This window comes from Cibotium barometz, chromosome 55 (assembly GCF_041138505.1).
Source record: "Cibotium barometz isolate CiBa-2024 chromosome 55, ASM4113850v1, whole genome shotgun sequence".
Taxonomy (NCBI): Eukaryota; Viridiplantae; Streptophyta; class Polypodiopsida; order Cyatheales; family Cibotiaceae; genus Cibotium; species Cibotium barometz.
The window spans coordinates 11572092-11582621 of NC_141100.1; the positions used below are offsets into that span (position 1 = coordinate 11572092).

General features: G+C 43.6%; 1 protein-coding gene across 11 annotated transcripts in view; it reads right to left on the bottom strand.

Moving 5' to 3' along the window:
* Positions 1–4446, bottom strand: part of LOC147607374 (uncharacterized) — a 61642-nt gene extending 57196 nt beyond the window's left edge. For 2 of the 11 annotated variants that reach the window (XM_086790286.1, XM_086790282.1), the window contains exons 1-2: positions 4257–4429; positions 4089–4147 (exon numbers count right to left, since the gene is read on the bottom strand). The gene's annotated coding sequence lies outside the window, so the exon portion shown is untranslated. Of the gene's footprint in view, positions 1–4088 lie in introns of all 11 variants that reach the window. The other 9 variants (XM_086790293.1, XM_086790289.1, XM_086790292.1 and 6 more) reach the window with 8 other exon arrangements.
* Positions 4447–10530: the final 6084 nt, after the last annotated feature.

A 10530-nucleotide genomic window follows, 5' to 3' on the forward strand; every position in this document is an offset into this window, starting at 1 on the left:
CAACAAATCCTGGCGGCTGATCAACATAAACCTCCTGTGTAAGCTCTCCATTCAAGAAAGCCGACTTGACGTCCATCTGGAAAACGGGCCATCTATGATGTCCTGCAAGTGCAAGAACGGTACGAATGGTAGTCATCCGGGCCGTTGGAGCGAAAGTCTCATCGAAGTCGACACCAGGGCGCTGAGCATAACCCTTGGCAACCAACCTCGCCTTGTGCTTGTCCAAGCTGCCATCAGCTCGGAACTTTGATTTGAAAATCCAACGCACACCAATCACCTTACGCTGCAGAGGCCGAGGCACCAAAATCCAAGTGCCATTCCGTTCAATAGCATCCAGCTCTGTCTGCATAGCATGACGCCAAGACTCATGTGAAAGAGCCTCGTCTACAGAAGTGGGATCAGAAGGACCATTAATGATTGTAGACATAAGAGCATAATTAACAAACATGTTGCCCTCATGAATTTGTTTCCCTGTAACTCTGGAAGAACGCCGAAGAGAACCAGGCGGAGGAGCAGAAGGAAGCTCACGTAACCCAGAGTCACGAACTGTCTGATAATACCAACCAGGTACAGATCTGCTCGAACTCGCCGGAGGAGGAGCAGGGTCATCATCATCTGACTGAGAATCCTCAGCTGGAGGTGTGACAGTAACAGCGGGAGCAGGAGGATGAGTAGGAGGAGGAGAAGGAGGTGCAGGAAGAAGAAGCTCACCAAGCTCACCACCCCCCTCTGAAGATGTAGGAGTCTCGTCGAACACCACATCACGGCTCACAATAACTTTACCGGCTTGAGGATCATAAAGACGATATGCCTTGGACACAGTGCTGTATCCGAGAAAAGTCATGCGCTGAGACTTCGAGTCCAACTTGGAGCGGTGCTCCTTAGGCACATGAACATACGCAGTACATCCAAATATCCGGAAATGAACAACAGAGGGCTTCTCACCATGGAAAGCCTCATATGGAGTTTTGTCGGGAAGAGCAGCAGTAGGAGACCTATTCTGAATGTAGACAGCAGTGGAAGCCGCCTCAGCCCAGAAACGTCGAGGTAATGAAGAATGCTCAAGCATAGCACGGGCCATCTCCATAATGGTCCTATTCTTCCTCTCGGCAACTCCATTCTGAGATGGAGTATATGCTGTAGTAAGCTGTCTCCGAATGCCATGTGTCTTGCAATATTGCTTAAACTCCTGGGATGTAAACTCACCCCCTCCATCGGTCCTGAGAGCCTTGACCGAGTGACCGGTCTCTTTTTCCACCTCGGCTTTCCAATCACAGAAGTGATGAAAAGTCTCATCCTTGGTCTTCAGAAAGAAAACCCAAGTATATCTGGTAAAATCATCCACCATCACGAGCATGTACAACGCCTTACTCAAAGACGCGGTACTCATAGGACCACATAAGTCTGCATGAATGAGAGCAAGTGATGTCGAAGATCTGTGTGTCGCCTCCTTCGGAAAGGCGGCTCGGTGCTGCTTCCCCTGTAAACAAGAGGAACAAGGAGAAGACGGAGCCTTGATGGTTGGTAATCCATCAACCAACCCATCCTTCGAAGCTCGCTGTAGAAGCTGATAGCTCAAATGGCCAAACCGAGCATGCCAAAGAGCAGAAGAAGCACCAGAAGAAAGCAGAGCGGTCAGTTTGTAGAGACCACTATCTTGGACTCCCTGAGCCAAGATGCTACCAGTCGCTTTATCACGAATGGTAATCTCATAACGAGAAAAGATCACCTCCGCACCCTGAGCTGTAAGAGCACTCACTGACAAAAGGTTAAAAGCCAAATCTGGAATATACAGAACGTCAGAGAAGTACCTCTTGTCCTCTTCAGAACGGAAGATGGGGATAGTGCCATGACCATGCACTGGCACAGAAGAAGAATCACCCAGAGTGATCTCGCCTGATCTGGCAGTGAAGTCCTCGAACCAATCTCGATGGGGTGTCATATGAGCAGTAGCACCGCTATCAACAATCCAAGACCGTGACTGAGAAGTCACAAGAGCAAGTATACGCCGAGTACCTGCTAAGAGAAGTATTCCATCATCCTTCTTGGGTTGAGACACCGCCGTTGAGGAAGAGTTCTTTGCTGCTTCATCACGCTTCTTCTTGTGACATTGGGGTGACTTGTGACCCTTCTTGCCACAATAGTGACATTCAATGTCTTTATTCTTTGAAGATTTGTTGTCTTTATCCTTATCGGAATCCTTGGAGTTCTTGTCAGAACCCCCTTTACCTTTCTTTTGTTGAGACTTCCCTTTATCTCGTGCTGCCAAAGCTCCATCAGGGCCACCGGAGGTGCCAGTCCGCTCCTCAAAGCGAGACTCTATCTGCATAATGGAGGGGAGAACATCCTCCCAAGTAACTGGAACAGGACGAGGAGAAGAAACCAGAGACTGAAAGTATGCATCAAACCTCTCTGGAAGTTTGGAGAGCAGCCGAATAGCCATATCCTCTGTGGAGATGTCCTTGCCACAAACAGCAAGCTCGTCCCGGAGATCTTTCATCTTCGAGATGAAAGCAGATAAAGATGGAAACGCAGAAACTGATAAGTTCATAAGTTGCTTTTCCAATGCCAAAATCCGACCCGGAGACTTAATCTCATAGAGATCTGCAAAAGCCTTCCAAACTTCATGTGCAGCATCAGCTGTACGCACATGAGAGAGAACAGCATCCTGACAGTTCAACATCAGAAAGGAAAAAACATGTCGATCATTCGACTGCCAAATATCAATATGTGCCTGAGTCACACCACCGGAAGCAAGGGTGGGAGGGGTGGCATTGGCTGGTGTAACAAGCCAATCCCAGAGATCCACGCCACGCAAGGCCGATTTCACCTTCACCTTCCATAGGGTGTAGTTGGAACCATCCAACTTGGCAGACTCTGCAAACATATGAAGAGAAGTGGGAGCAGCCATCACAAGAGCTTGGGCTCAATCTCAAGAAATGCACAATCTCTGAAAAAGGTGTCCTCCACAGGTACCAAGTGTGCCACCAAAGCCTGCAACACCACAAGCCCCCTCTGCAAAGGGAAAGAACCACTGGAGAGGAAAACGCAGCAATGAAGAAGTGCTGTCCTGTAGAAAACAGGCCGCCTGCAGTCCAATCTCCAAGTGGGCAAAGAAACGCTGATCTCCAAGAGCCAGATGGCTGAATCGGTGAAGCCAATCTGAAGAGGAACCGACCAGCAGAGTGCTGTCCAGAAAACGCAGCAGCAAAAAGCTATGGATCTGGAAGAAAACGCAGAGGAGAAGTGCTGAAAACAGGGCTGAATCTGGGGCAGCAGAAAGGTTGCTAAACCTAGAGCGATGATACCATGAAAGAGTGCACAGAGCGGAAGCAGAGTGGCACTAGAATGTGCTGAACAGAGAGTGCAAGAGAGAGAGAGATATGGAGCAAACTATGCTGAATATACTGAACCAAAACAGTCCCAAGCAAGAGACAGTGATAGTCTCATAAGTGAGGGAGCAAATAACTACAAGACTCTATGAAAAATGAGAGGCCAGCACCCACTATTTATAGTGGGGAAGAGCTGGCCGACTGGAGCATGGAAACAGGCCGACTGGAGCTGTTGGACATGGCTCCCTAGAAAAATGCCAGAAAGGCTGGGAAAAATCCCAGAAAAATACTAAAAAAGGGGTGGCCAGCCCACAAACAAGGGCCATGCAAAAGGGGACCAAATGGGCACCATACAGAGCAGAAACTGGGGATGAAAGTGCTAACAGATAGATAGATAGATAGATATATATATATATATATATATATATATATATATATATATATATATATATATATATAGAGAGAGAGAGAGAGAGAGAGAGAGATAACTATTTAAAAAGACAAAAAAAAAAGCAGCAAATCAGCAGGATAGATACACCAAATCAGCAAGGATAGATACACCAAATCAGCAGAATAAATACACCAAAAAGAACTTATTAATGGCCTGCAGCAAGACCTCCACCAGTGATGAACTAGTGGGCCAGCTGCATCAAGAATAATAAGTGATGATGGCCAAAGAGGCTGAATAATAATTAAAAATTTATTAAAATACACAACAGCCAGAGAGTACCCTTCGAATACATAGCCACATAATACCTTTTATGAGCAGAGAGTCCTTCGATCCAAGACCCTTGTTTTGTGTGAAGATATGGAACCTGTGCGAAGGATAGATACACCGAATCAACAAGGATAGATACACCAAATCACCATGGCATGCCTTACACTAAAGCAGGACAGACACACCAACTTAGCAAGGATAGATACACTAAATCAGCAGGATAGATACACCGAAAAGAACTTAATTAATGGCCTGCAGCAAGACCTCCACCAGTGACGAACGACACCACATTACAGATAGCTTATTCGTAAACTGTATACAACTAGTATGCTATAGATGTGTATGAGGGTTCGGGAAAACAATTTTAGGGAAAAGGAACTAAATCCTTTTCACCACTAAATGAGAAGGAAATTGTTATTTTTGAGATGGTATTTTCTATGTGAACTTAGAAAATATAACTAAAACTTGTAAAATTTGAAAGGGTTTTATTTCCTTCTCTCATAAGAATTTGAGAAGGATTTTCCCGAAGTTGAACAAGTTCTAGGCTAAAGCGAACCCGTCTTTTCCCGAACCCTGCCATACACAATGCATAGTGGAGTGCATATAGGAAATGTGCCTCTATGCATAGTGTATAGAGGACGTGCATAGAGGAAATACAATGCATAGAAAAGAACCTAAAATGTCCTTTGTCTAGGTATTTCATATAATATCCCAGCATACCTTTAAAGGTATACATAGGGCCCTTGCACGAGGCCCCATGCAAGTCCTTTGTGTTGGTCTTTCATATAGTATCCCAATATACCTTCATAACCTACGTAGATAAAAAAATCAATAGAAGATCATGCTTTCAGTAATAATAATAAACAAAAATCAAACAAAAAAGCACTAATAATCTGTGCAGACAGAAAACTCACCAAAAGATTGTGCTTTGTTTTTGTTGAAAACCCTTGAGTTGTACTCACCTCCTCTGTTCGTTCTTAAAGTCCCCCTTGCATTGCCCATTAAGAAGACACCACGATGAGGGAGGAAAGGGGGGCTCTTGTTCACCACTCGATTGTGGATAAGAATCCACACGATCAAGCTTATGTAGTGGCATGCCTTCCCACACTTGCCCGATTGCCTACAGTGTCGATTACAAGCTAAGGGACATTACCTCCCCCTTAGGAAGAGTTTTCATCTGCACAAACAAACTGAGGATAGTTTTTGGTAAGCATACTGAAGCGTTCCCAAGTGGACACTTCCTCGTCTCTGTCCTTCCACTTGAATAGTGCCTCTCGGTACACACAAGTATGCCTCGTGTTCCGATCCCTAAATCCAAGAATCCTCTCAAATTCATGTGGAAGAGACGGTGGTTCAATAAGTTCCACTAAAATATCAGGAATAGTTTTTGGTAAGCATACTCGAGTGTTCCCAAGTGGACACTTCCTCGTCTCTGTCCTTCCACTTGAATAGTGCCTCTCGATACACAAATATGCCTCATGTTCTGATCCCTAAATCCAAGAATCCTCTCAGATTCATGTGGAAGAGATGGTGGTGGTTCAATAAGTTCCACTAAAATATCATGAATAACTACGTTATCTTAATGATCCACTGTTTTTCGTATTCTATTGACATGAAAAAATAGGATGTACTCGAGGATTCTCCAGCAACTCAAGTTCATGTGGAAGAGACACTGGTTCAATAAGTTCCACCAAAATATCAGGAGTAATTACATTATCCTAATGATCCACTGTTTTTTGTATTCTACTAACATGAAAAACAGGATGTATTTGAGAGCTCTCCAGCAAGTCAAGTTTATATGCTACGCTACCAATCTTCTTAAGGATTTTAAATGGACTACAATATCTAGGAGAAAGCTTTTGACACTTTCACGTCTTGAGAGTCTTTGACTTCGCAGGGACTTTCAAGAAAACAGTCACCCTCTTCAAAGGTCACTTCTATGCGACTCTTGTAAACATAGGTTTTTGCATAATCTCTTGATGCTTTTAGTATATCTTGCATGTTCTCAAGGAAATCCTTGACAGACTGAATTTCATCCTTCTCTAGCCCTACGGTTATAGGAGATCTCGGCTGGAAACCATACATCAACATGAATGGGCTAAATCTAATCACCAAATGTTTTGAACTATTATAAGCAATTTCTAAAAGTGGCAGATACTCTTTCCAATTCGATTGCTTTTTACTGACTTACACTCGATGCATGTCTTCTAGCACTTCATTTACTCTTTCTGTTTGACCATCATATTGTGGGATGGTCGACCGTACTCATACTCAGTAGTATCCAACTTTTTAAAGACTTCCCTCCAAACGTGGCTATCAAACTTCCTATCTCTATTAGAAACTATATTTGCGAGCAAGCCATATACTTGTAGAGATGGGCAAGTTTAGCTAGCTTAGGAGTTTTTACCTTCTTTCTAGTAGGAATAAACTTGGCCATTTTTGTCAACCTATCTACCAGCACCCAAAGTGAATCATATCCTCGACTTGTTTTAGGTAACCCAGTGATAAAATCCATGGAAATACTATCCCATTTTCCTTTGGGAATATCTAATAGATGGAGCAAGCCTCCTACTTTGAGATACTCATGCTTATTGACCTGGCACTTCTTGCATTTCAGCACAAAGTCTTGGATGTCCTTGAACAAACCAGGCTAACAGAATTGTCTTTTAACTAGTGCACATGTCTTTTGTACTTCAAGGTGACCAGCACTTGGACTATTGTCGTGACTTTCAATAATAATTTGACACTGAAAGTCACCAATAGATGGTAGACAAACTCTACCTTTGTAAAGCAAGTACTCATCGTCGATAGAGAAACCTTTCCCCCTGATGAACCTTATCACCCCCATTTGAAACAATGTTGAATGGTTGTGAAGGGTCTCATCTTGATACATAACCCAAGAGACCAATTTAGTCTCTCTGGACTAGAACTCCCTCTTCTTCTTTTGCAGCAGAAGCCTCGGCTAATCACTCTGGATTAGCACTCCTTTTTTACACGAAAGGATAGCTGCTAGCAAGTGCGCACATGTATAGCAAGCCAAACCTTTGAATAAGATGGATCATACTCACATAAACCACGTACTGAATACAAGAACTTGTTCTTGAATATGGTGAAGCTCAACTCATTCACCATTGGCATGCAACTCAGCGTATCCGCTACTACGTTAAATTTACCTCTTTGGTAACGAAGATATAAATAATGTCGCCACTTTTTAAGAGCATGAACTGCTACAAACTCTCACTCATAGGCTGAGTAGTTACATTGGGCATGGTTAAGCTTTTTGCTTTCAAATGCAACTGGGTGCCCCCTTGCATTAAAATTGCCTTGACAATGGCATTAGGATCCACAATAATGTAGGTGCAGCTACGATTGCAACCTTGAGTTTCTCAAAACTACTTCGTTTTGTGGATCCTCCCAACAGATAGTTTTGCCTTTAGTTCTTAGCTGATCTGTTAATGGGACTATGATCTTTGCGAAGTCATTTACATAATGCAGCTAAAACCCTGACAAACCTATAAAAATTTGTAGTTCTTATAAGTTTTTTGGCTCATGCCATTTAAGAATAGCATCCACTTTCTCAAGATCCATCTACATTCGCTCAGCATATATAATATGGCCTAGATAATGAGTTTTCTCATCAAACATTTCACATTTGCTCTCCTTCGCAAATAACCTATTCTTTCTAAGTAATTCAAACACTAAGCATAAATGCTATACATGTTCCTTTAGTATGTCGTCTAGGAAAACCACTATGAATTTTCCTAAGTATGGATGTAAAACGTTGTCCATCAGCATCATAAATGTCACTAGTGTGTTAGTCAAACCACATAGCATGATCAAAAACTCATAATTCCCAAATCGGACCAGTTGCAAGGATTAGTATTCCTTCCTCAAGCCCATGGGCAGTGGGCAAGAATGATGCAAATGTAGCAACACATGAGAGATATGGGCATCAATAGTGTGGCATATGACCAGTTGATCCCTTAAGCTTGTGGCAATGGGTAGTAACGATGCAAAGTGCCCAATCAAAGGTTTATGTACTATTTCACTTATGTATAAAGAAGGTTTTACATACAAAAAGAAGGTTTATGTACTACTTCTAAAGAAGGTTGTACATACAAAAAGAATTTTGAATGTTCTTTGGGTTCCAAAAATGAAGAGGCCCTCCTTTCTTTCTTGGCCACAAAGAAACTAGGCAAAACAGCACACGTTAGCAAAACGAAAGGAAAGAAAGGGGGACTTGAAGAGGTGTCGCCAGGGGCCCAAAAGCAAGGCAAAAAGGTGGGCGTGCAAGGGGACATCAGAGAAGCAACCAAAAGAGTGACGAGAAGGGGTGCACGTGGGAGGCCACAGAGCCTCAAGGCAAGGAGGCAAGGCTAGTTCAAGCAGGAGGCCACCCTTGGAGGGAGGCCTCAAGGAAAGGAGGCCACCCTTGGAGGGAGCCTCAAGGAAAGGAGGCAAGGCTGGTGCACGAGTTCATGTTCCATAAACATTGGGTGGAAAGCCCAAATACACCATCCTCACTAACGTAAAGCTAACCAAGTAAAGAGTACTCACCTTTCGTGTGTGATGGTGGGGAACTTAGTAGCTTACCCACCATCTCATGAAAGAGACAACCACACAAATGCAAGCTAGCACTTAAGTAGACCACCTCTGGCTCTCACCAAGAGAGTTGTCTATGTAGAGCTTGGCACTCCCCATTGTTGCAAGACCGTGCTCCATCGCGCAAAGACAATAGCTCACTCTCACTCTCTCACTAGCAAGACATGGCAAGACCAAGAGGGCAAGAGGGTAGAACTCTCTCACACACACACACACTCACTCACACATAAGCACTAACTACCAAGAGAATAAGAGGATAAGGTAGAGAGATAGTGCACAAAGGAGCAAGAGCACACTCTCAATAAACACTCAAGGGAATGTCCCTTTCTCATTAGAGAATGTCCCTTTCTCATTAGAGAAATTCACTTATATAGAAAGGGAATGTCCCTTTCTCATTAGAGAAATTCACTTATATAGAAGGGAATAATAAGTTTGGGCATCCACACCCAATAACTCATTGGGCGCCCATTTATTGTCTAACCCTCTCTAGGCTAGTCTAAGCACACATTGAGTGGATGCCGGCTCTTTCACTTGGCTCCATCATCCCTTGAGTACATTATTAAGCACAATTATGTAGTTATTAATTCTCACTTAAGTGGACAACACATAAGTGAGGGTGGACAAGGATCTTTTATAGGCGGTGCCTAATCTGTGTGTACATCCTTTAGTACCAACATCTATACCCTCAACATTGATTCTCCAATCTAACACCACGACTAGCCTCGCCATCTGACATGTCTTGTAACTTTGCCACTAAAAACCTCTTGAATTACTTTCCTCTCAAGCCTTGCACCACAAACATTTGTTCCCTAGGTCCAAGGATGAACCTAGAACCGGTAGGGGGAATGTTAACTCAAAAATAACACAGACCACCAACATGCATCAACAGTGTACACCTGTATCTATGACAAGCTTAAAGGAAGTGTGCATTGGTTAGAATTGGAGATGAGCCATCTACAACAATCCAAGTGCATCGCACAGGCAGTGCAAAGTCAAATGTATGTGCAGGAGAAAATACAAAGTAAGGGTGAAAAATGCATGTGCTTGAATGTTGCAAGCACCTACCTGCTTATAGGCTTTACATGACTAGAGAGTCAATGTTGAGGGTATAGATGTCGGTGCAAATGCAAGTGCATGGGAAAATACAAGTAAGGGTGCTTAATGCATGTGCTTGAATATTGTAAGTGAAAGATCCATGTCCCCTCAGCGCAACGAATTCTGGGGTGCTAGCAGCGGAAGTAGCACTTCTTGCACGGGGCAGGGTCCCTCACTCGGGGCCTCGCCCACGTATATCCGGACAAGAGACTAATCCCTCGGTTCTTCCAAAACCGAACCCGGAAAAACTTCCCTCGCTTGGAAAGCACGGGCGATTCTTCCATGGATATTTTTACTCTAACGTAGTCAAGAGCCTTAACTAACTGAACTGATCTGATCGAACCCGTAAGTCCCATAGTCAGATCAAGGAAAAGACTTGCACTTGGATCATAGAGACCAACGCTTTTTTTCTCATTGAGAGGCACAGTCGTTGATTCTTTTCCATAGAATAATTTTTATCCAGGATTTACTTCATCTATCGTACTTACCATAATAGAAATTGAGTCTCTTTTTAGGGATCCATCAGTCCAGCCTAACCCCATCCAGTCCCGTGGGTTAGCCAACCGCCCAACCACTGTAGTGATGGGATCCATTTAAGAATTTGGTTAGGTTTTGTCCCGGGTACCAGGGATAAGAGTTCCCAGGCCCCCTAGCCGGATATTGCAAGAAAGAGTTAATGGGAAGGGCTATCGATATCGATGGTCATTGAATTGGTCAAGGTGCATAGTGTGTGAGTGTTGGTGGTCCCAACTCTGAGAGAATGATATATATATATCCTTCACA